The 26,509-nt window shown below is 33.4% G+C and overlaps 1 long non-coding RNA gene across 1 annotated transcript; it reads right to left on the bottom strand.

Moving 5' to 3' along the window:
* Positions 1 to 1,768: 1,768 nt before the first annotated feature.
* On the bottom strand, positions 1,769 to 19,845 carry LOC118065285 (uncharacterized). The gene is made up of 3 exons (XR_004690155.1): positions 19,786 to 19,845; positions 5,975 to 6,143; positions 1,769 to 5,703 (listed from the first exon to the last, which is right to left on the bottom strand). It is a non-coding gene; the product is annotated as an uncharacterized lncRNA (long non-coding RNA).
* Positions 19,846 to 26,509: the final 6,664 nt, after the last annotated feature.

Raw genomic sequence — 26,509 nt, 5'->3', positions numbered from 1 at the left:
TTAACGGTTTTTTTTCTTTTTTATCGATAACTTTTTTATTTGATTTTTATAAAAGCTGTTAAAATAAATCAACGAGAATTTTATAGTTTTTTTGTTTTTTTTTTTGACGGAAAAAAATATTTGAAAATAATTCAACTGTTTGTTATTTGTTGGTATGTCATATGTGAAATAACAGTAAATACCGTTGATCTGAATAAATTATTTTATTTTATTAAAAAAAAAAAAAAAAATGATTAATTTTTGAATGAGTTTATTCTAGTAAGAAATGAAGAAATTATGTTGACAAAGAGTTGTAAAAGAATACAAAAAAACAGTAAAATAACAAGAGAAAAAATTAGATGATGTTCATCGTAATAACCACGTCCCAAGAGTGAAAATGATACTCTCTACAGTATTCTATAACACTATTCACGGGAGGAATATAACCAGGGAAGCTCATCGGAGCGTATAGAATACTTCTATCTCCCTAAAGTGACCACTCCCTCAAGCAGCGCTTCTAATATCTCATTACTCTGCACCACCAGTCGGTCTTGGCCATTACAAGATTGTTTGCTTGTAGGCATCAGCAGCGTGATATATCGCTTCTCTCCCACGACTTGTCGATTTGAAAAGACTACTTTCAGCAAAACTTTCCTATAATCTTTTATTTATTTTCTTTTTCTTTTTCTTTAGACTGTAATTTTGATCTCTGAACTCTTGAACTTTTTAAAGGTTGACTATTCATTTTTTTTACTTGATAATTTTCCTACTAGGCAATAAATAAATCTAACTAGTAAATACACATCCATGTACAAGGACTAATATGAACTATAAAATCTATGATCGTTAACCAGTTGATAGGGAGAGATCGAGATGGCAAAAATAATTGGTGTCTTTCCCGATTCTTGACTGGCCTAACAAGGTCCATTTCCATGGAATAACCATCAACGGTAATTGGCACCTACGGTCTCGAGCAGCGTGCTACCCCTACCGACCTATCATATTTCAGAGTTGGGTGTGCAAAAGGAGGAAACGAGAAGAGTCAGAAGATTTCAGTGGGTCCAAACTGTCTGAAGAATGCGTATACCTCTCAAACGCGTATTTTATACCACCACAATACACCCTTTATGTCGCAAACTAGAAGATGACTTTACAGGGGTGAGTAACAATGCTGAATAAATCGACAATTTTTTAAAATTCTTCCTGTATAATATCAAGATGTCAGTGAACTTAAATTATATGTTTATTTTTTTTTTTTTAATTAAATGATGCCATAAAAAGTTTGATGCAATAACAAAAGTTAGTTTTTTAATTAAATAATTATATATAATTATAAAATATGTTTGAAGATTTTTAAATCTTTTTGTAGAAACTAGTAAGGTTGAGTAAACAGAGGTATATTATCGTGTTTAATAATAAATTTCGAACAACTACTTGATGAATATTCTAATTGAAACATAAAATATAATTTTATAAGCCGGGTAATATTTTCCAATATTTTTTTTTGTTTTCTCATCTGGTAAATGATATAACATATTTATTCCAAGTAGTTTTTCGTGTGAACGTTGCTTGAAGACACAACCTTAGTATAATTATACAATTATAAATTCATTTATGCAAATAGACTTGGTGTAATTAATATTTCACATCGACAAATTTTATTTATAACACCAGTAGTTTCATTCAACCTGTGACCAATTCCAGTTAGTGACTTATAATAATTCCGGTTTACTCATAAATGCTAAATATATATTGTAGAGTGGTTTAATAGAAAGAAAGCGAAACGAAGTATCTTTTTTTAAATTTATTTGCCATTCTTTACTTAGGTGTCAATAGTCATCAATGCGCAAACAGTGGAAAAAATCTGATTCCATACCGATACAATAAATTTTAGCTTATTATACATCATCGTTATCATTAATCATTGTGACGATAACGATAATAATCATCATTACCATAAACGTCATAATCATATTATCATCATCCGTAATTATACAATAATTATTATACATTACTTGCTCTCTTCCTCTTTCTCACACTTTCTCTCATTATTATCACCCTCAAGCAAATATTTTTCTTTTACATACGTTTTTTATACACTCATATAACTAACATACAATGGACTTTCACACCTTTCTCGCTCGTATCGCGGCGCATAAAAACTTGGTATTTAGTTTACCCTCTAACGTGATTATTACTTAGATAACTTACTTTATTTCGTATACATTTTTAAGGCGATGATTCAATCGAATGAACTCATTTTTAGTAAACGAACAGCCAAGATGTAGGATCATCAATTATACATTGTGCAAATCATACTTGTCATTTTGTACGTGCCGATCCTAGCCGATATTCAAATATCGAATATTACTTAATTTTTATCCTAATTAATATTATTATTCACTGTTTTTTCAATATTTATCGCATAAATATGTCTTACACATTTATTACATATACTTTTTTTTATACTCAAATTCGTAAGTCTTGAGCTACTCTTTATCGATTGCACTAAATCCGTACCGCTCTCTCGAAGACTAGTAAACAAACTAGATTCGATAGCTAAGATTAATAACAATAAATCCCAAGATAGAGTTATCGAATAAAATGATCATAAAATATCAACAGGCATTCGCGTCATAAATAATATGATATAAATGATAGCTCGAAGATTACGTATTTGTCACAATGTAAAGTACAATGTTTGGATTATCATCTCATTCGATATTACATTTATTGCATACTTTTTTATTACAATGTAGGTAACTAGTACCGATTTAAAAATGCTGATTCAGTATATTAATGAATAATTAAATACTCTAATGACAGGTCATTATTAAGAATTCAATGTATTTTCTTTCGATGACACTTATCGTCAAATAAGTCTCGTGTCATTGTACAAGTATTCTGGTGAGTTGACTGCTAACAAAATTAAATAATCTACTGATCAACAAATACATTTTTAAAAAATAAGTCAACAACACTTATTACTTGTAAATAAGACGAGTCTTGTATTGAATCATTTTTTTTTACCACAAAAATCTGATTGTTATTGTTATTATAAGATTTATAAAAAAACATTCCCATTTAATCAAATAAATAATATTTAATTTAAAAAATGAACAAATCAGTTAAATGTTAAAACATTTTTTATGTTCTGTTTCAGAACGATTGTATATTATTGAATAAATCGGCTAGATAAAAAAAAGTTTAAAATATGAAACATATCGGCACGTAGCATGACATAAACGACGGACACGATTTACGCCAATTAATCAAAACTATGAACGGTAGACATTCGCACCTGAGTCTTTCAGTATACGTGGATATTTGTTTAGTATACTAGAACACCGATCAGCTTAGTCGGGATGTCACGGGATTGTCATTGAGATAAATCTATGTATCGAATAAAAGAGGATTCTGTTAGCAAACTGGATCGTTAAATATTTTTATATATCTCATTTAGTTTTAAAAAACACCGTCATATTCCCGCTGAGCCTTTCAGCATAAAATGTTCAAATTTACCATAAATCCATGATTTTGTTTATTTATTTAAAAAATTTTATTTATCATATTTCTTGTTTTGTATGTAGGCATATTGAAAATATTCGATAAAATCTTCTTTAGTATTTTCCTCTTCTCTCGGCGCGCAAAGAACGTGACGGTAATATTTACGTCAACGTAAAAAAATACGCAGACCTGGCATTATTTAACTAACATTTTTTTTTTTTTAATTAGTTTATTTTAAATATTATCAATGAAACAATCAAATATTCATAATTTTATAATTCTTATTTCGTATTTTCATAAAATTCTTTCGAAAAGTTATTCAAATATTTCTATTACGTATACCAGAAATGCACGCGCGATATTTTATAAAGGAATAAAAAATACCTTCATGAGGCGAGAATAAGGGGCGATAATAATCAGAAGGAACGGATTAGACAAACGTGGGAATTTCGTTTGATTGACCAAAGAATTGGACGTAATTTGTTTTTCCTAGATTAATGTACTTGTTCATAAATTTTATTAAAATGTCCTCTTAGATATGCTGACTGTCGTTTTCGATGAATTTTCGTTTTTAAAAAGGAATCGGAGGCACGAAGTAAGTGTGTTGCAGTGATAAAATGAATGTGGGAAAGTATTAAAAATGAAAATGATAGAAGGGTAAGAGGGATAAATATATTTAAAAGTTTATCATTATTTTCTTATTCAAAAAGATTAAAATATGCGTTTAAACGAAACGAACGATACTTTTCGAGCCTAGTTCCTACTATACACTCGCACAGTATATAATCATCCAGTTTTCTATTTTTTTTATGATACACTTCCCTCGTTGCATCATATTTTCCGTTTTATCCCTCGTTCAATGAATTTTTGTACGATCTCAAACTTCTCATTCTGCCCTAGACATTCAATCATTTCATTTCCTTTCACACACACTCATACACACTAGCTTACACACTGTTTTTCTCCACTTTTGTTTTCTATTCTTCTGCCTCACCCTTGCTTCGAGCTCAATTGAATTAACTATTTATACACAATATATTATAGTAAATTGTAATAATTAATGTTTAATTATTTTTAGGACGAGCAGTGTGACATTCGTCCTTATTTATGTCAAGTCGCGGACGCTAAGACCTTTTAAACTTATTTTTTCTCACTGAGAACCCTCGTTTTCGTGTCTCTCTATTTCATAAGCGTATTTCTTACGCTACATTTTATTATATTACACAACGAGGGACGAGGATTCTGCGCATTTTTATATGTATATTTATCGTTATTTTCGTTTAATATTTAAAATTATTAATAATTAAGAACTGTACAAATTTAATGTCTCCTAAGTCGAGAATGTCGACGCTCGGTCTAGCAAATTCTTGTGATTTCGAGAATATTCATCCGATAATCTCGCTCTTCCACATGAAGTTTTCCTTTTTTCTTTTCCATCTGAAATTTTTTATTTTTTTTCAATTAATTAACCAACAATTTATTTCTTCTCTCATTCTTTGTCAGCTCCTTGAATTTGAATTCTTCAAGCCAGACCCACTGTAGAAGTTCTCGCGAGCGTGGACATTTCTCATGCGAACACCAGGTAATGTACATGCCCGCTAATTGCCTATATCACTATATTCAATAGTATAGTCTCTCGATTGCGATTGTATTAAAATTTAACATTTATATCTCAATCACTACAATATTACACCGCAATATTTGTACAAAGAACAATCACATGAATTTTTTGCCCCTCACGCGACCCTGTCCAAACATCACTAATATTCTTGAATCCTTTGGCCGCAAATATTTTTTCAATTATTATATTACTTTTGTCTCATTTCCTCAAGTTCGTACTTGAAACTTTAAAACATGTACCTTGTAATTAATTGCTTCAAGACAACAATTGTACGGTTCATATGTTGAAAAGTATCTCTCACATCTGACTCGGAACGCAATAGTCACTTGGACTTGTTTAATTTTATTGTTTGGCCTTTTTACTCGTTACCACTTCATCTTCTGGTCCAGAGATTCGTTCACGATTCTTCCGAATCGGGTAAATCGAGTTGCTTCTTTTTTCCACTCCTTTTTTCCTGCTTTTTTCCTTTTTATTTTCTACGTTGAAGCAACGAACTGCCGAGACGTGCGCCATTTCCGGTCGATCGATAGATACCAGGTTTCATCCTATTACTTTTTCTTCCCTAACGGTAAAGCTCCATTTATCTAGGCGTTCAGCTGGAAAATAATTACCAATTTATATTAAAAACATATTTCTGTATTTCAATTCAGTTTTTTTAAATAATATATACCTTTATTATTTGAATGACAATTTAATAAATGTAATAACCAATTTTTACAACAAAAAGTATGATAAATTTTGAAAATTATATTTATCAGAATCTAACAAAAAAAAAAACATGCTAGAAAATAATTGTTACAATTATGAAGAAATTGTAAAGAAGATAAAAGTTTAAAGGTTACGACGATAACAAAAAAGTTTCTATACCTTTATAAGTGATGACCGTAGTATTCTGGAGGATAATGATACTGGTTGTGAAAGGCAGGGTCACCAGGAGGTCGGTGCATCATGCTGGCCGCTTGTCCGTCCATCATGTAACCCATTGTCGCGTCTGGACTGTAAGCTCCGCTTGGACCTGCGGACAATGGTGGAAACACTACACGTTACTATGGTTAGAACACTGTTCCGTAATTGGCAAGCAAGTACTGGAAATGCTCATCAAGTTTCTCAGTACACTATGACTGTTGCTTTTCATCTCGTTAACTAACCATCCAGATTATAAATCTTTTATTAGAGACGAGATTTAATGAAAGCAACTGCAACAACTGACGATACCTTTGAGCAATGTATTTGGTGTTTAAATGTGTTTATTTTATTGGACAATAGCGAATTCATTGTTAAGTTTTGTGTAATTATCTAATAATTATCAAGTTGAAAAATGATTTAGTAAAAAAATGTCACGTATGAAACATGTTTATTATTTGATTTATTTTCCATAAGTAATAATAAATGTAAATACACTAAAATAGTTTAATAAAAGTGGGAGAAGAAGAAGTATGCATCTTTGAGATGCAAAAAAGTCTTAGAATTGAATATCAATAACCAAAAAATTTTACAATGATAATTCAGTCATTTAGATGATATATAAACTAAAAAATTATTCAGGAACTCAGAAGGAACCTGAGTAAAAAGACTTGTTTTTGAATAAAGGGTTCTATGAAGATTTAATCTTGTGGGTCAGGATGAAGGAGAGAAGATATAAAAATTTATAGATTGCAGAGTAGCAGGAGAGAGAAAAGAGTAGCTTTCCTCAATCGATCCTCGACTCTGTCATCGGCAGGGCGGTAATGGAGCTTGCTGGCCGTCCACATGGGAGGGGAGCGACTACCCCGGTAGTTTTAATGTTGGTATCTTAATGTATATTGCCTCGATAAATCAAGGGCACTGATTGCATCCCATCCTACTTACTTGGAGAGACCCCAGTGCACGAGGGCAAAGAAGTGGGAGAGAGAGAAGGAGGAGGGAAGGTGAGAGAGAAAAGACATAGCCATTATGCAACAGCGCTCCAAGCCTTTCTTATGCTAAATTCAGTCGGCTTCGATCAATCGCGATCGACTCCTGCTTTTTCGTATCGATGGACATTAATCTATAGTCTGCATAAATTTATGTATCAATACCTTCTGATTTATACAGTCAAAATGAAAGGGAAAAAGCTTCAAGGTTTAAACAAGTCTCTGATGTTCTCCTGCACCTTTTTAGCGTTTTATTTTAATGTAAATGTGTCGTCTAAATCATACCAAGTTTTTCATAAAGCGATGATATTCCTTTCGAGATGTTTATTTGAAAAGGAAAAATAACTATCTAGAGAGACAGTTAAGTCATACGCGTTTAACTTTACTCACTACAGGGGCCACGATCGTAAATCACAATTATTGCAAGCGTTCCCTTCTTTGAAAGTGTTTTTCAGAAACGATCCATGTGGCTATCGTCTTTCATTCTTCTTTTTTTTCTTTTAGCTCTTGAATGTCCACCAAAAATTATAGATCTTATGACAAAATAAGAAACATTGCTGGAAAATGATGTTATGAATTTCAAGTATTTGCTGTCCCTTTGAGTCATATTGTGGAATGTTCAGCAAAGTTGCATACTGAAACATAAAGCTTCTATGCAACTGTAGAATATTGCTAATAAAGAATGCGCTTGCCATGTGATTAAACTCAGCAGGATGTCTGGTTCATCGTAATTAGCAGAAAATTCAAGAATTTCTCAATGTTTTCCAATTTATATTTAATCACTACTATTAACATTTATAGTTAAAGACATATTCAGGGACATCAAAAAATGTGATGGAATAATTAATTCTGACAGATTTCATGAATAAGAAATTAAAAATTTTTAGATCAATGAATATTCATGTCAAAAAAATAAAATTGTTTCAAAAAGTGGATGATCAGTAATAATTGAGATTCTGAAAATTTAATAAGTAAATGCCTGTAAGAGGTTGATAGATAAATTGAGGTCCATTTGACGAGAACAAAGTTGACGTGACAAGTCCCAGCAGAATTACAGTAATAGGAAAAATAAAGTGTAATGCAATAAACTCAGTAAAACGTTGTTAGAGGGTAGCTTTTGGTTTTCCCTGTCTTCCTGAACCCCTCAAACATTTACTCCAACTCTGAATGCTTTCCATCTAAGTAGTGTGCGTTTACCTACATAATTTATTTAGTGGGTGAATGAGGTATCCGTTAATTGCTAGCCGCTAAGCTGCGAGAAAGTGTACCATCGGGGCTGTTGGAGAAAAAAAGAGTGTTTTGGCGATGGACGAACATTTTCACGGCTGCGTTCACTGGCATTTACTGAAAGTGTGTGCAATGTTGAGAAGAGACTCTGAGGAACGATTTCGTGCTTGAAATGGAATGAAGAGAAATGGAAAAACCGAACCTACAAAGATTCATTTCAGTCTCAGCGAATTACGGTTATGCGTTTGCCAGCTGGCGAAGTCGAAAGCATTTACCCTCTATGGAAAGACGCCAAATATTTCTGAGAATTACTTTTAGTTTAAAAAGCCAGCCTCATTATAATTATTATTACGAATTTTAATTAATTTTTATATTAAATAAACCTCTTTTTAGGTATCGAATACTTTTACAAACATACATTATTTAAATAGACAACTTATTCGTTATGTGCTAGTTTTATAACGAACTATGTTAAATAAATATGATGAGATATCGTTATTCTGAATATTTTTGTCTCTTACATTTTATCTTAACTAATGAATTTTGAATTTTCTCTTTCCTCCATCGTCTTTCAATTCAAACTCAATAGAATCTAGTTAGGAATTATAAATAAGAAGTGAATTAGGTAAAAGGACTTATCATCAGATTTACCAATTACATCTACCAACTTCACCCTTCTCTTATTAATTCTTAAAATCAACTTACTTCCAAAATTGACTCTTGTTAAATTATATTATATTCCATTGCTCTAACTAGTAAACAATATTATTGATAATTTATTTATCTAATTTTCAAGAAAGGTTGATTATTAATGAATTTTTTCTTTAAAAGACGGAAAGAGATTCCTGTATTCTGGGAAAGCAGAACATGAGAACAACATTACTAGTAACTTATGGTTGTGGTTTGGCTGACATTAAGGTAAGGTAAAGAGCGAAGAGGGGTAAGTTGGAGTATCTAAGTCAAACCAAAAGGGGTTGGTGGACGTGGTTGCACTATGCAGAAGGATTTCTGTAGAAGGTTGAACACTGAGGCTTGTTCTACTCAAAGTTACTTGGCGACGACATACCAACTGTTCTCTTATGCAGTTTCTCGTGAAGTTGAGCTTCTAGTTGCTCACTTCCAAAAGAGAACGTATTCCTTCTCCTCAACTACGAGGCTGAGTACTAGATTTAGGGGTGAGCGCTTCAGATTAACTGGAAGGAGCAAATGAGAAGACAATGCAAGAGAGAGAGAAGAGAGAAAGTCTCTGAGGGTTGTTTTACCGCGGGGCAAGTGATAGATATGAACAGTCGCGGTAGCAGCCATCAGTTTCCTGAGTTAGGAGCGTTACCAACTTCTATGCCAAGATTTGAAGGAAGCCTACAATGAATTCTGCCGTTGGCGAGTTTCAAAATTGACGCTTTAATTAGGGGGAATTTAGCGATAAGCATGAGAAAACGTCAATGAGATAGAATATATTTTGTGACGTAATATATGCGCTTAAGGCTAGGTTTTCTATTCATGTCAACTAGAAGAGAAAAGCTAGCAGGTTGATATCGTGATCAGGACAAAGATGTTTTGATATCCTTACTATCACTAAAAAGATTATTTCAGTAAATTTAGTAACACTTGAATCATAAATAATCAAATATTTAATGAAACTTAAGAAAATTCATCACATTGTTATGTTCATATTATTATGAAATTAATATCCATTATATTATACAATAATAGTATAAATATCGCAACAATTTATACCAAATAATCTGCAAAGGAAAATTTCTTTATTACTGTTCTAAAGTATTTGGCCACTTAGTAAAATACTTTTGGTTAAAGTTTGATTAAGTGAAACTACTTCATAATTACTTAAACTGTTTATTAGCAAATTTCTGACATAACAGTAATACAGTCATTAAATTTCCGATTCATCTATGTGCTCACCTTTACTTTTAATGACAGCCTCATAAAGGTTGTAACTTAAACAAAAAGCAGGTGGCCATACGGAAATCCAATGTATCCATAATGAATGTATCTGGGAGATATATGAAATATATCCAAAATAAAGAGACTTTCAAGTCTATAAATTTTACTACAAAACTTATAGACTTGAAAGTCTTTAATGTTATATTTCTTCAAAAATAATGAAAAAACATTTGTAATACGTACGACAATTTTTTTATAGGCAATGGTTATATAAAAAGTTTAATTTAAAGAAAAAACTTAGATTAAAAATTTTTAATCAATTTATGACTGTTTTGATTGCTATAATCCAATTTCATCTCATATTTGAAGAATTAAATAAAAAATTATCAAGACATTTCAGTTTTATGAACTCTGGCAATATTGTAGTTTTCCTCATTTTTAAAATTTGTCTGACTATCAGCTGAACATTAATTCACTTCATTAAAATATGTAATAGATAGCAAAATATCGAAAATTTTTCAAACTATTTCAAAAGTTTCTGTCATATTTTATGCATAGAGTGCGATTTGTTGAATTGTCGTTGGAGTATTATTTCGTCTGGATAATTTTGTGACTAGCATAGTAATACAGTATGATGGTTGACGGAAGTTGTACAGTCCCTCTCTCATGCTCCTTGTGAGAATTCTGAGAGTTTCACTTCCTTTCGGCAAGTCAGAGAGAAGGAACGGAGACGATTCGCCAACCGGAAACCGGAAATGTGCTCCGGAACCTTCAACAATCCCTCGATGAAACTATTGGTCATCCGCGACGCAATACCGGAAACACCGGATCTCATAATTTATCCTCTATCTTCTTTCTCTACTGTTCTAATTTTCTTATTTCATCTTTTCATCGTGTTATAGTCTCTCTCAGTTAATTTATATAATCAGACTTTCTTCAGCCCTGTATCTCTGCTACCCCAAAAGTCCATCAAGAAATTTCAGTTGGTGATTTAATGCCGGTGTAATCGCGAGAATTTAATCAATCAGGTATGGTACTGAGAAAGGGACGAACAAGCTTTGTAAAAGCCATACTAAATCTAGGAGGTGTTTTATTTTTATTCGGGATAAATCCTCTAACTTTAACGAAAATTTGCGAGATCTTTTTTTATTCGGTTTTATACAAAGCTTAGGATAATGAATAAATTGACAATAAATTCTTTAATGAGAAAATAAACTCTCCTGTTTAAGGAAAAAAATAGAGTAATAAAAAGAATACTAATTTAAAAAAATGATTATTTGAAGAAGATTAATGTCGAGATGAATAATTGAATTCAACGATGAAATTATCAAAACAATTTGTAAATGAATTCAGGACTTGGCACTATAAATTATGAAAGACTATCAGAATACAATAGATTATTCATGAATATTATTTTTATTATTAAATGAACAATATATATAATTAATACACAGGTAATATTGAATGATTTTTAAATATGTATCTAAGAGATCGATACCTTTGTGTATTCTAATATGACCTTTATTGTTGTTGAATCAACTTTTTATTCATAAAGTTAGTTTTGAAAACAACTTTTTTTTTATTTCCATCAATTTTCTTGAGTTTTATATCCAATTACGATAAAAGAATTTTGATAGAAACTAAGAGTATTATTATTTTCCATGCCTCTACTTTCTTGTGCAATGTTTTTTTGGAAATTTCTATATTATTTCTTTTACCTTCTACTTGTTCGTGTGTTCACACACCCTTTCTGTTCACTCTTTTGTCTTCCTTGCAACCTCTGTGATATATCGCTCCTCGGAGGTCGATGACTTCCGCTATTTTTCTTCCGCTGTCTCCAGCAAGCAACTTTCCTTTCTCTAGTCCGAATAGAGGTAGTGTTTTGTTCTTATATCCTTGTTCTATACTTTTGTTGGACGATATAGTAGCATGTACGGATACATCTTAGAGAGCATCGATCGAGTTGTCGGTGAGCCATATACTTTATTGCTAAATCAACACTGACCACTTCACTATCCAAACTCGTTGAAAGTCAAACAAGTATTTTGCGATTCAAAAATCATTTTTGAATGTAAATGAATCGCTTGAGTAGACTCATAAAAAATTGTTGCATTTATGGATAAGCCTTCAAAGATTCAAAATTAATTTCGCGAGACGACTTACATCGTTTAGAATATTTTAACCCAGTTCTTTAGTCTTTATTTTGTACATAAACCTTTTTTTTATCACGTCTTTTAATCAATCGTCACATAAATATATTTCGAATGGACAAAATATAATTCGCATATTGAAAGAGAAAGAGAAAGCAACTATCGACTAAAATTCATCAGTGGGATCAAAGGAATAAAATCCAAGGCAACTTCTCTCAAGTTGACGCGATAAATAATTAATGGTTAAGAGGGACGAACGAGTAGTCCATAAACCACTTAATATTTATAAGGTATGATGTTTATAAGAGCATAGGGCGGAGTGGTTAAAAAGAGGACAGAGGGTCTCGTGGTCTTATACGGCGTGCGTATAGTATTTAGATATTTTAATTAACCGATCGGCTATAAATTATGATAATTAAGAGGGCGCCGAGGGCGATGAAGGTAAGTTGTTTTGTATCAATATAGAAAGAGAAAGATAAATTCTTCGTTGGTATCGATGCCTTTAAGCGACTGGCAATGTATATATGGATGAGAAAGATAGAAGCTCCTTGAGGCGATTCCGTATTAGATGATGGATGGCTGTCAAGGCTGTCATTTGCTTCGTCATTATTCCAAGTCAGAGAATTCCGTCGAGCGTCGTGAATCTAGATTATTTGAACAGCAGCCAAGAGTGTTTCATTTCTTTTTAGTGCAGTTAGAGGCTAAGAATACATCGGGGACATTGAGAGTAGCCGGTGGTCAATGAGGTCAAACGTGAGATAAAATGTGCCATTATCCTGACGCTGATAAGATAGGACCACCCTCTATAGTTCAATTTGAAACGCTCTTGCTGGAGCAGGAGAAAAGTTTGATATACCGGACGCGATCGGTGGTATGAAAAATTTCACTCCGGAGATTCAAAGGGGCAGTAGAGGAAGAGGGGAAATAAAGGTTGTATGGAGTGTAGGATGGGCGATGTCCACTACTGGAGAACTCGGTCTTATCTTCCTATAGTGATCGTGACCGTCCGAGACTCCATTTCCGCGGCCAAGGAACCCTGCCCACCAATTTATATACTCCTAACGAGATGGGCAAGTCGCTCGTTTACATGTACGATATCAGACAGGACTTTGATGATGGTGTGGAAAATCGATACCGTCTTTCCTAACTACATCCGAGTCATTTTTGCGTCAATAGAAGCGATAAGTTCGTGCTTGTGAAATAGCGTGTGGTTATATATGTGGATATATTCCACATAAGGCACCGTATTTCGTCCTTTTTCTAAGAAATAAACACATGAAGAAGAAGGTAATAAGGACGAGACGCAATTTCCTGGGTAAGCCTAAAATGAGACTATTTTCTCCTTTACTCTCAGCTTCCCCTTATTTTTGGTCTCTTATGTTCTACGGGAAAATAATAACATTTCTATAAGTCGGTCGTTTGTATTCGACAACTCGTACAAGGATACTCTATTTCAATTAACGTATGATCTATGCCATACAAGGATCCAAGTGGCAGCACCTTTCAAACGCGCCTTGGGCACTATAATACGCGGGGGATCGACAGTCTAAGTAACTCTACATCACTGCTACGTGACATGAGTATTGGACAAATATTGTGTGCGTTGAATCCAAGACCATTTTTGATCATCAAAAAAATAGAAATGAGAAAAAAAGTCTCTAACTTTTTTCTTACCCTTTTAGTTGATATCACAAGTCATCATAAATCACAAGATTTTTTTTTGGTATATTTTGATGCATTTTTTTTTCATTTGAGAAAATTTCATGGATGGAGTGAGGGATGCGCGTAACAATTCAAAAAGACTCCCTTGAGACATTCTCTTAGAAATAGGAGCATTCGCCTTCCCCTTGGTCCTCGCTCAACGACCAGTGTTGGCTTCGAAGCAACATCGTGGGTCTCTTGAGCAATTTCTCCCAATTTCTGACCCCGGGACATCTATTTTATTTAGCTCTGAGATATCGAGAACGTTAAACTCGACTGTGTGGGGTGTCCGGTGGCTTTACGGTGATATCCCATCAGCGTAGCCAAAGTCCGTATATAGCTAACAAAGATTCGAAGCGAATGAGAAAACTGGAGAAGAGAGAAATAGACGAAAGAAAAGTCTGGAGGGATACAAGCAGGAAAGGGACAAGGGTGCTTGGGCCCATCCAAGATGGACACAGAGAATCGCCATTACAAATTGACAAGGTTGATTGATAGCCTCCGTGAGAAGGGAACTTCAGAAAGAGAACACGATAGATAGAGCGGAGGAATATCGTCATCTAAAAAGGACGAAAAGAGAGCATCAAGTGGGATAGAGTAGACACGAATGGGAACTTGCGTTAGTAGAGAGTGTCTTGGTCAATGGTAAATAGCATTCTAGACCGAAGAATGTGGACGTTTGGTCTATCTATAGTCAAAAAGAAATCGTGTTATCAAAGCGAAGGCTCTCAGCAACTGCGTGACGAATGGTTCGCGACTAAAACCCTCGGGGTTGCCTATAAACTAAGCATCAGCTGGAATACTAGATGAAAAGCTTGGAAAAAAGCTTTATGGAGAATTTCCAAGATTAGATTTTATCTCATTACTTTATCAAAATTATTTTTTTTTTTTTTAGGTCAATGCCTGATTTCTTCATGATATTAAATTTCAGTGATTTACAACTGAATTTAATTTTTTCCACTTTATCTAAAAAATTACTCGGTAAATTTTAAATACAGTCACCGTTTTTTGTTCGTAAGAATTAAATATCGAAAAAATCTTAGCATATCTATCAAAATATAATAAGATCTTCAATTCTAAAATTTAAATTTTTTCAAAAAATACTATAAACATGTGATACAAACTTTTTTTTATTTAGGTATTTTTTTAATAGCAAAAATATATGGATATTATTTTCAATGATGTACATTTTTGTAACATAAAAACTTACATCATGTGAATCTCATAAACGACCATCAAACTGACTCTGAGAATTACATCTTAGTGCTGCAATATATCTACAAGAGACTTCTCGAATGCAGTCGCAACGATTGATCTACAGCTTGTAACCTCTCAACGACCTCTAGCTACTGTGGAATGTCGGGGTAATAACCAAAACCCTGGCAATTATGAAGTTTTGTTGCAACAAATAACAAGCCAGAAGAATGGAGTATAAAAGTTTCTTTCCCATTGATGTTCTCCTACGAAGTTGTGTTGTTCACAAAGAGGTGACAGAATATGAGTGATGTTTATTGAGATTAAACGTGACCTCAGTTATTTATCAAGTTTTTATAGCTTCTAGAGAATTGAAAAGTCAATAAAAGATGCAGTGAGAGGATGAAAATCACTAAGATAACCGAAAAAGGCAAATTGTCATTGAAATTTTATATTTATTGACTATTATTGTAGATAAAGTGGTTGGTAGGTGAATGGAATGGGACGTTTCAATAAAAAGGGAAAACGGAACTCTACAGTCGGACATGCCATTGAAGAGTTAAGCTGGAAGAAATAGCGAGCGTGGCTTGCGTAGGTAGGTTATTGTAGCATCATTGCGAAATGCACCGTACGGTTACAGCTTTACGGTACTTCAGGGTGCTGTTACGCTTTTACTGCGTCGTTTTGAAAATACGGAGGGTGATTCTAGCAGGGGTATGTCTCTCTCTTTTCCTCTCTGTACGTTAGTTAGAAATGTGTACGAGATAAAAAAGGATCGACATAGAGAGTGAGTACCTCTCAGTAGAGCAACGAAAGAGGCTTTTCCGTTGTCAATAAAATTAGTCTGGCTTCATCGACGAGCGTTTTAAGACTCGGCGATTATTTCTTTACTGCTCCAAAACGTTGAGGATCTTGGAAAATAATAAAATGTATTTCTATGAATCCGATTACTGAGAGTATGAAGCTATTTGTGTAAATTTATGATAAGAGATTTGATTTTTCACTAGCACAGTGTAAATTATAGATTTAATATCGTAAAAAACAAGATGTAGTTTAAGTTTCAGAAGAAATGAATTTGTTTGATGTATATTTTCAAATGTTTTTATTATAAATAAAATAAATGAATTCATTTGTTTTATTTAATTTTCATTATTTGAATTTATAATGTAGAAATATACATAAAGCTATTCAGATTATAAAGCACGATAAATAACATTTAATGATGATTTTTTCACATTAAAGGAATTAATGAGCGAGTATTTAGGATAAAAATAGGGTTAAAAATGAAATAGTTTTTCTAATTAAAATGATGACATTGTATAGTTTTTCTTATCGTTATAAAAAGAAAAAGGAAGTAAAAACAGTAATATGTGCCTCATAAAATGATACATTGTGGTTTTATAGTTTATACTTGAGCTACCATGCGCTCATGCGCGTGTAGCTGTAAGGGGAGAATTCAAAAAGGATTGGGTTTTATGTGGTAGAATTAGTGACCACTACATTAAATACTCTTTATAGAAGGCTAACAAAATTACAGAATAAAATCTGTTCATTTAAATTTAATTAAAAATAAAAAAAACTAGAATCATTGTAATCATTAGTGATGCATAATTTTATTTTACAATTTTTTCGTAATAAATAACTACTTTGCATACATGCAAGACAATTGTGAGAAACGACAGTGTCTGTAGGCGGAATGTATATCCAAGTTGCGGGCCATCCATGTAATGAAAGTATGATTGATGACACACACGGGTCGAGCATCATTAGCTTCTACGCGATCCTCGTTGGGTAGATGTCGTGGCGTTGGCTTTAAACACATTATGCACTAATGTAATCTCGAGATAGTGAGGAAACACGAGCCCTATACGCAGAAATACGAGACAATAGTGTCCGACGAGGAATGTTTAATGCTTTTGGAATGGTACATTGTGATTTGTCAAGAGTTAATTGCTTCGAATGACTGACGAATTTATTCGGAAAGATAAACCATCTTCATAAAGATACAATCTGTTTTTTTTCTCATCAAATTGTCAAGCTCATTTAAGAAGATCTGAGTATCACATTTATGGATTAAAAGATCCAAATGAAAAAAAGTAACATCAGTTATTGTAACTATAATTATAACATATACAATATAGTTCTATACAAAAATGATGATTTAAAAAGAAAAGTTTTTTCAATATATTTCCCTTCTTTACAAAGTAAATAAATTCAATTTCGGATTAATTTTATGTACAAAGTAAAATGACGAAATGAAATAAAACGTTATTTTAAACAATTAATTTGATGTTGAGTTCGTGTTACATTAATACGTATATAATATTAGTCAAGATTGATTTGATTTCTAATGGTCAACATGTCGATGCGCATGCGGGACTAAACGATTAGATGGTTTGAAAAATATATTTATCCACTCACGGAGAACAAAATCCGCCCCAGGGCCTCATGTATCAGCTATGAGTATCTAATGGACTGTTTGAAGGGAAGAAAAAATGGCCTCTCAGGGATTTCAAATATCGATGTGGACTTCTGATATTAATAAAAAATTATAGGAAAATTTTTTAAGCTATTCAATTTTTAATTTTATTGCTTTCTGTCTTCTCAAATCGACGGTGAAATTTTTATGAAGTCTGTTATACGGTCAGTAGTATATATATTTAGAGAAAAAAAACAAAATAAAATACTAAAATAAAGATAGAGGATACAAGAGTTAGGGGAAACGTGATCAGGATTGACTTCGGGATGATAATCGAGAGGACACGAATTTCCACTTTGCCCAAATAACATTGAACCATTGGTAGTTGCTAACGTTGCATTATTTCAACACTCTTTCTCTTGTCCGTTGGGTATAAACCTTTTTAAATTAATAGTTCATATGGACCACAAAAAAAAATAAGAGGTCTTTAGTACCTTCTTGGACTATTGTTATGATAAATAACAAAAAATAACAAATTTATCATTATTAATGATTTGAATTTTCACTTTACTACAGATAAATTTAAAATGATTTGTTGACAATTAATCTAAGTCAGTAGAAATAATTTTTTGAATGTCGTCAAAACCAAAAAATATTAAATCTGATTTAATGGCTGACAACAATTAGAGTTTGCTCCTAAAAAAATCATGATGTATTGCAAGAAAAATTCTCAAGTAAACATTCGCGTTAATGTATATATGTCCTGAAGAATTCGCTTCCTTTGCAGAACAAACAAGCCGTAACTTAGAGAGTGTTTATGAGAGTGAGTCAGTCGTAAAAATACGCGAATCACCTCGTGTTTCGACCATTGGGTTAGACGCCCTTTAAGTACTCTAGGTAGTTTCTCTAAGAGCTGTTTTTCTCACTAAAAAAAGGGATACGCATAGTAAAAATGAGAGAAATAAAAGGACACTGTGTGTAAAAGATAAGTGTATACATGAGTATAAAAACAGAAAAAGTAAGAAAAAGCATCTACGAAACACACCGCGTGTTACCAGATCGTAAAACTTGGCCTGATCACTGCTACCAATTATCCCACCATTATCCAAACGTTATCCGGGACGTTATCCATTCTCCCATTCTCTCCAGCAGCATCAGGCACCCCGTTAGGAACTTGAATTCTACACCCCTGCTTTCATTCTCGCCTTTTACTGCAAACGAAGTGATTCCTTCCTCGTAAACGTTGCTATGGATTCGTTCACAAGGATCTCGAGGGTTCTTTTATTTCGCAAACATTGACCTGGGGTTGTCTCCGACAGAATAAAGATTCAGAGTGATTAACCAAAGAGAAGAAGTATTTTACGTCTTTCATTCTAGAATAACCATTTTGGCTGTCCGACAAGTAGTCTTTTTACATATCTATTGCTGTCAAAATGGACATCCCTAATTAGACATAGAATGTATAAGACATAATAATTTTCATGTGTCTTACTATACTTGCTTTGATCACATTACAATTTATATCAATTAGACTTGTGAAGTTTGAAGTGATTTAACGCTAAGAAATGCTAATTATTAATATTGCTAATCATGTATCAACTTATTAGTTTATGTATTGTGACATTTTTATTGAGATTGTGATAGACTCATAAAGACAGCTGAAATTATAATTAACTTTAGAAAATTCGTTTATTTCTCCCTCCCACCTTTGCAACGTTTTTATGTACAATTTGTCATTTAAATAAATCATTTTATTTAGAATATTATATATAGAAGCTTTATTTTATCAATCAATCTTTTTTTTTACATATTTTATAAATTTTGAAAATTCATATGAAGATCCAATAAAAGAAATCATTATTTTATTATAAGGAATCAATTTCACTAAAACTTATCATTACAAAATATTCTTTTTGTTATAAATTTTTATCAACTGTCATTAATTGAACAATTTACAAATTGAAAACAGATTAGGTTGTTACATAAAACTTTCAAATAATTAATCATACAAATATTTAATTTGTGATTTTTTTAGAAATTATATTTAATGAATAAATGTTAAAAAATAATTAGATTATTGTCAATCAATGATTTATAGTGTCTTCAAAGATGATTGTTTAATTTAATAAAATTGATCGTGTGCGTAATAGTGTGATGTGTAAGGATCAGTTGGTGGAGTTGAACTGAACGTACCTGCTCTGTTGCTCTGGTCAATCATGGGTTGAACGATTCTGCGTCTCGCATTAATGAACCTGTAATCAGAGAAAGATACTAATTAAAATAAATGGATTAATTAAGAAGTAAGAGAAGAGGGTGTTTTCTTTGTTGATTATTTTCTCTCGGAAACTCTCAGCAAGGGAAAAGAAACACTCGTACGAACAATGTCGATGGTGGCGCGTCATTAACTCGAGTAAAAGAGAGAAATTCATGGACGAGCGCTTATCGAACAATAGAATCGTGGTCTGGCGTGCGGTTTGAGACCACAAGGGGACAAAGTCTGGTTCCAGTGTGTCTCGAGGGTGCGAGTGGATAAAATAAGAGAGACGGATATCTTGGTCAAAACAAAGAAACAACAAGAAAGGAGAATAAGAAATTGAGGAAGAGTGCAGAAGAAGAGGAAGAAGTGTATGTCAGCCGACGTCAGCGTCGCGGCGCCCTAATGGGCGCAGACGCCGGAAGTGATTGGGTTTCTACTCGACTGAGTCGAGTATCTCACCCTCAACTCTCACTGGGTTACAGAGGAAGGAGAAACAGGACTTCTTCAGGGTGTGAGAACACGCAACGCGAAGCAAGACCCTTGTTTTGCGGCACATCTTTCTTGCTTAGTCTCACGCCTGGCCGACTCCCGAGAGAGTCTTATGAATAATAATTATTAAAGTCTCTCGCCTAGTCTTAAATGTAGTCGGAAAACACCAATGCTGGGAAGTAGAAGCGAAAAGGCTGAAGTAAGTCGAAGATCTTGTCTAACGGGGTGGTAAGAAACTTCCTAAGAGATTAGTGTCGATGGATTTAGCGAGTGCAATGAAGCCCACGATTCTTTATAGAAAAATTTCCATCAAAACTTCATCAATTACGTTCTTTTTCTTCGGTCCAGTTTAGTGTGATGGAAACTTATCTTATCTGGATTAAAATTCATTTTAAAATTTTCTAGCAGAGAAAACTTTAATTATCTATTGTGTTCTAGATAAGATTTTCGTAAGAAAATTTATTTATAAAAATTTTTACTTATCATTCATGTTTTGTTACATCTTTATATACAAAAATGCAAGGATTGATATAAATTCAGGAATAGTTGAGTAAATTCTCGATTAAATTTGAAGGTAACAACCCTCACATGACTCGATAAAATTGTATTTCCTGTTCTTGAGCACACAAGCAGCAAGGGCTTCGAAGAAAATGATAACATTATTAGTTGAGAGGAGGATGAGGAGCAAATATAGTCCCCTCAAAGTCAAGGTCTCGGATATCACTAGATGAAAGAGTATATTTTAGTACGCACACATAACGCAGTCCTTTCCCAGCCTCTAGTGCTTCTAAGCGTTACCGGTTTCGCTTTAGTGGTGTAGGTGGCATGTCACAACCAGCTGACTCTCACCCCCTATTCACCTCTCCTTCAGCAGAGCCACCCCGTGGCTGAAATATCGCCCGAACAATGGCGCACCACTAGCGCCGCACTGCCCACCCTCTAGCTCTCTTTCTCTCTCTTTTTCTCTTACCCCATTCAAAGGAAGATAGAGAGAACGTGAGACAGGAGAAGAACTCAAGCTGCCCAGCTTCACCCTCTACAGACCAACGAAAAACCAGGAAAAATATCGTCGCTTTACGGGAAAACTTAACCCGTCGACGCGATAAAATTTTACAGTCGGAATAATTCGTTGAATTTTCTTTTCTCTATTTTATGAATTTTTTTTCATTTGTCGACAGACAGAAAAAAGCTGACTTTTTTTCTATTGTTTATTTTATATAAAAATTAATTCCATTACTTTTTTCCTTCTAATCATGCGAATCTAATGGCACATTATTGCTTGTTCGTATCATTAATTCTCTATGACGTGCGAGTTCTTTTTATGTCAACTTGAACACGATGATGACCTGACACTTTTCATCCTTTTAATGCAGTTTCGTTTTATAAGGCTACACTAAAGCATCATCTCATGAAGCAGCTAAAGAAATCAGCCCAGTCATTCACAGCATATTGAAAAAAAAAAAATAAAAAATCATCTTAAAAAAAACAAGTTTAATGATACTCTACATATTTATTGATAAGTATTTTTCCTAAAATATTTTTTATAATCTAAACAATTTTGGCCGAATTGTTGAATAAATTACTTTCCATTTAATAAAAATCAAATTTAGTGGGATCAATTTAGTAATTGGAGAATCGTTGAAAAACCATCTAGAAAAATAATGAAGGCCTTGAATTTCTATGGGGCTTTAATAGAGGCATGAAGGTTTGACGTGCATACGAATTATCTACTTACACGTTTTGCTAATAAATCAACTTGTTCCCGAATAGTTCATATCTAAACATTAATCTTAGTTTTGATTACGACGAAAATTGCTAAGCAACACGTCCATCGAACAGTAGTAGATAACTTTTCGTAAAGAGAAAGCAGGAGCATTGGTATAACAATGATTACTGTCGTCTGGTGAAGTACATTTGCTCCACTCTAGATACAGTTGCTATAGAGCCTAACTGTAATTATCAGGAAGCTTCCATTAGTTAACTACAGTCGATATTCACATACCAGCCTTGATTTCTCTTTCTCTCGTATCAAAATATATACACTTCTGTATGTTGTACATCATGCTACACAGAGCTGCATCATTATTATTGACATGAAAGAAGTCGATAATTGATTGGCAAGTGTTTTCATATGTACTGAGTTCAATTCAAAAATAAAAGAAAAATAATTCAATAGAATAAACATTTTCTGCATTCAACTTGACATTTAATTTAATGTGAGATTAGTTAGAAACTATTATATTGGAATGCAATTCTACTTTATGGAAGGACGAAGGTTATGAGTTCATTTGGAGAATTGTCTATGTATGCTGATAGTGTCTGGTTGCTGAGCGACGTATCAACTGACAAACGCGGCCAGTTTCTACTCTGCTTTTAATCTATGGCTCTATATTCCTCTTTTTTTTGTTTTTTAATACTTTTATTTTTTTTATTTTATCGCTTTTTTTTGGAAAATTCCGTTCTGCAATTTATATAATTGTTTTCCACGGGGTCGACACTAAATTTACCGGAGGACGATAGTTACGTTCGTAGACGTAAGAGAAAGCGAGACCACAACAAATGGCGAGAGCTGATGGACTCCATTAAAACAAACCAGGAAAAATACCTGACGTTTTTGCTCGTAATTTCTTTTTTAAATTCAAAAGCATTTTTATTTTTTATTTATCGTTATTTATTCCCAGAGCAAATGTGAAAGTCATTGAAACTATAAAGATGGTATAAATTTATTTCTAAATTTATAAAACAACCCTTCTCATATTTATCAATCAATTCTCAACTTTTTTTTTATTCAACTTCAAAAAATTCGCTGGTGTATGATTATCTAGAATATTTTGTTAATTCCAAATTCTCTAGTAATTTTTGATAATTATGTTTGTATCCAATTTGACACGAGTATAACCACAACACATTTGAAAAAGTCATTAATAAAATGACTAAAAATTTAGTGATGAAACCGATCGAAAAGCAAGTCATACTCACTCCCACGTCGGTTAACGCTTCGCAATTAAGGACAACACGTGCATAACCAGAGGCCGGCACATGCCGCGTGATGAATGGGCCTCGGGAAAATTATGATTGGTGGACGCGACAATGCAGGACCCCAGATCGAAAGGCGCACGCGGGCAAAGGGACAACGTCGGCTGCGCATGAAGGGTTGGCGCGAGATGCTTGCAGTTGCCAGGAACATAAGAGAATGAGAGGGAATTTGGATGAGAAGCGTGTCGAGCAGGCTGCGCTGTACTATTAGGTGACGACTAATTTCGCTAGTCTGTAGTAACGTAATAGACGTTTCGATGTCTTTCCCTTTCTCATTGAGCTTTCAAGCAAGTTATTGAGTCCACAGCTGTCGCAGTAGCAATGCCAGCAGTCGATTGTCACCGGCCACTACTTCCTCGACTGCCCTCGGGGTCAGACTCATCTCGTTTCCCTCGTACCTGCGACCCTTCTCGCCCTTATTCTCTCACCCGAGCGTCAGCTTGTAACAGTCTCTTAAACTTCATCCAAAGAGTATATGTACCAACTGCTGACGCCGTTATAAAGTGTCAACGACCCCTCTTGATACTTTTCTAGGTATTAACGTCTTGTGATACATTACACTGCAGAGAATCACGTTCTTCAAGATCTTGAAACCTCTCCTCCCTCAAGACATATAAGTATATATATGTATGGCTGGGGGATAGTCTAGTGGAGGAGGATGCACGTTTGTCAGACCGTTGTCCTAGCTCCCTCAATGACCATAGAGTCCTTGAAAATGTTCTAAGGACCTCCTGAAATCGTTTTACCTACAGCTAGACCTTCGGGCATCATACCGGAAGTGTAGTGCTAGTAAAAGGACTAACTGCGTTATTTAGATTCACGGAGAAGAGCTCTTGGTTAGATAACGGTCGTTTAGATTGACCGCTCTGACACGAGATGGCCCTAAAGCGTCGCATTTACCATCTTATGCTCGTGCGAATCTTTCCCTACATCTTTCTTGGACAGCTCACATGCCTCCAATTCTCATCTCTAAGTTGTTTTATTTTTATTTTTCCTTTTCCTCGTTTTTATATATGCTTATTGTGATTTTTTTTTCTTGTAAGGTTGGCAATAAAAGAATAAGAATTTTTATACTCGCGTGAAATAGAATATGCGGTAGTTTATGCACCAACTAAGGGAGGTCCAGACCGATCTTTTATATTCGTAGAAAACCACTTTCTGCCTTGGAATATTCTTCTCCCTTTTTTCGCGAGTGCTCTCTTGGTGTGGCTCCGAGCACATAGAATTTGAATCGACTCGTAATAAAATCTAAGCTTTATGCGACAACTTAGCCTGAGTATACATGTCTATAGATATAGAGAGTTCTATACCTGTTCAGTGAACGCAGAAAAATATAGATATACAAGGGGATACTCTCTCGAGTGAGAGTGAAAAAAGGGTTAGAAGTAGAGTGTGCTCGGCATGCCATAGCAACGATGTAAATAATGCTACGAAATCGCTACCAGATTTTTTTTCTCTTTTTTTTCATTTCTGTTTTTTATACTTTTTGTCTCCTGAACCTCTCGAGTGAAGTGAAATGCGTGGAATATGAAAAATATGGAAGGTGAGCGAGTTGTGAGAAAGACAACTAAATGTACCGAGACATAAATTTTTTCTTATCATTAAATCTTAATATTTATGCTATTTTTAGAACACAACGTTGTGTGCAACAGATGAAAATAATCAAAAAATTGTTTTAATAAACAGTTAAATCCTAATAATTTTAACTTACTACTCAATAGTTAGCATCGAATTTTTTCTAAAATATGCATAAAGTAAAAATTAACTAACGATATTTTAAAAAAATTCGTCAAAGATGATCATTTCTAAATGGAAATAAATCAAAATATATTAAGATTAAAATTTATAAACAAATACAAATTCAGAAAATTACACATTAAAAATGAGAAATAACTGGGAAAAGATTATCTCCCTTAGGATTTCAACAATTCAGATGAGAATCAATTCCTAAAATTCTATTCTCTGTGATTTGGAAATCTCTACTTCATAACCGACCTGATCAATATTACAGATAAAATTCCTAATCAAATAAATAAACTTCGATTTTTAAATACATGGTTTTATCTGACGAGTTATTTTTTGTCATTCTCAACGATCAATAGTAAAGTGGCATTAAAAGCATATTCTTCAAAATTGAAAATATAAATATTTAATGATTGGAAAACAATTAATAGAGCTTAGTCTAGTCAAAGGAGTTTAATTGAACATTGGCAGGATAGGAACCCTTGAAATAATTGCCCGAGTGGGTGAATCTGAAGCGTTGATAGCGAAGTCGAAGTAAATCGGATTACTTGGATATCATCCTCGTAATGAATGTATGCGGATGCGTGTACAAGGGATTTTTGGTGTGAATGTGTGCTGAAACTCATGGATGATATGCAAAGGGTAACTTTAGTATTTGGAATGAAGAGAGAAAGAGAAGAAAATGCTCCAGGGAAAATAAGGGCGCGCGACCCGATGAGATAAAGGGTGCAGTATACGCGTGAGGACTAGGGGCAATAGGGAGAGACATGTTTTTCTAGACAATTTGTTCAGCAACATTAATCACCGCCGGCCCACTGAGTCTCATCGGTGGGGTCGAGGATGAAAGCAGGGAACATCGTTGAATGTTTCTGCAACTCTGACAATTTTTTGTTTTTATTCTGTTTTGATCGATTCAACATAAATTTTGTCGATTTTTTCAGAAAATGATTTTACTATTTTCTTTTACTATTAGTTTTATTGATTTTGTTTTACTTTTTGATAAACTTAACTTTTTAATTGCTTGAGTTTATCAAATTTTTTTTTTCGAACAATGTTGTTTTTATTTATTTTTTATCAATTTCTCCAACTCCTGAAGAGCCATGAAACATTCTATTTTAAATAGAAGAACAATTACTTACTCTATGAAAAACATAGTTATAGTTGTTTTGACTATTTAAAAATAATTTTTATTTCTTTTCATCAGAAACTTTGTTGCTAATTGTTTTTATTTTGATAAAATTGTTAAGAAAAGAAATTTAATAAATAAAATTATTTATATTTAAGATGATATTGATTTATGTGAAATACGTGATTAATGAAAAAATAATTTATGTAAACAAATCCGATAAAGAATAATTATCAGACTTCTTAATGTCAGACAAAATATGAATT

The sequence above is a fragment of the Chelonus insularis genome, unplaced genomic scaffold (genome assembly GCF_013357705.1).
Source record: "Chelonus insularis isolate UGA/USDA-ARS -01 unplaced genomic scaffold, ASM1335770v1 contig_290_pilon, whole genome shotgun sequence".
Classification (NCBI taxonomy): Eukaryota; Metazoa; Arthropoda; class Insecta; order Hymenoptera; family Braconidae; genus Chelonus; species Chelonus insularis.
Note: the sequence above shows the minus strand (reverse complement) of the source record. Positions and strands in the feature narration are given on the sequence as shown.